Source organism: Canis lupus, chromosome 12 (assembly GCF_003254725.2).
Source record: "Canis lupus dingo isolate Sandy chromosome 12, ASM325472v2, whole genome shotgun sequence".
Classification (NCBI taxonomy): Eukaryota; Metazoa; Chordata; class Mammalia; order Carnivora; family Canidae; genus Canis; species Canis lupus.
Genome location: NC_064254.1, coordinates 52,726,071 through 52,726,990, shown reverse-complemented (window position 1 = coordinate 52,726,990; position 920 = coordinate 52,726,071). Strand labels below are relative to the sequence as shown.

At 38.2% G+C, this 920-nt stretch overlaps 1 non-coding gene across 1 annotated transcript; it reads left to right on the top strand.

Moving 5' to 3' along the window:
- Positions 1–336: 336 nt before the first annotated feature.
- On the top strand, positions 337–447 carry LOC112658776 (U6 spliceosomal RNA). Its single transcript, XR_003135954.1, has one exon. It is a non-coding gene; the product is annotated as a U6 spliceosomal RNA (small nuclear RNA).
- The last annotated feature ends 473 nt before the right edge of the window (positions 448–920 follow it).

Sequence of the window (920 nt, the reverse complement as noted above, 5' to 3'; positions counted from 1 at the left end):
CTCTTTTTTAGGAATACCAAGTGTACTCTTGGGAGTAGGGGAGTAGGTCTTGTGTGGAAGCCAAGTATTGGCTTATTTCTCTCCCCCAAAATGATGATTTTCCTCTTAGAAGTAATCATAAGAGATCTCCAAGGTTTTAAGGGAACATCCACAAGAGATACTGTAGCCCTGAATACAGTTCTCTCCAAACTGAGCTACACTTAGTTGCTTGGGGAATCTCCCCAGAGAGGTAGTTGATTTGCTACTTACACCAACTTCATAGTTGGTTTTCCCTACAATATGATTCATTGTAAGGAAAATTAGAATTAGAAAATTCTATTAGAAAAGGTGATACAAGTGCTCGCTTCAGTAGCACATACACTAAAATTGGAATGATACAAAGATTAACATGGACCCTGTGCAAGGATGGCATACAAATTCACGAAGAAAGGGTGATACAAAATTTGTCTTTGATATTAGTTGAGGTGATCAAAGATACAAACTCAACCCTAGAATGCATTCAGGTTAGCATTAACTCTGTGGCCAGGCTTGTTATAGATGATATTGGCCATAGATTTTCTACTTACAGGGCAAGGTAGAGTCTGTGTGATTTCTAATATATCCAGCTATACCTGGATTAATGCCTTGAGCCAAGTGGAAAGGTCAATGTGGAAGCTTTAGGAGAAATACACCTGGATTTCTAAGGTAGATCCAGATGGTTTATGAGATTTGCTTAGTTGATTGGGTCTGGGACACTTGATGTTAATACTGAATATTGCCTCATCCTGCTGCTCAGAGTCCTATTGATAGTAACCTTCATTAAATGTAGTATGAGACAAATTTAACAGATTTAGTCTTAATCTCTATGAGCCATATTGATCAATGTGCCTGACAGAGTGGCATACTCATAGGAAATTTTTCCAGAAATCAAAACAGTGTTG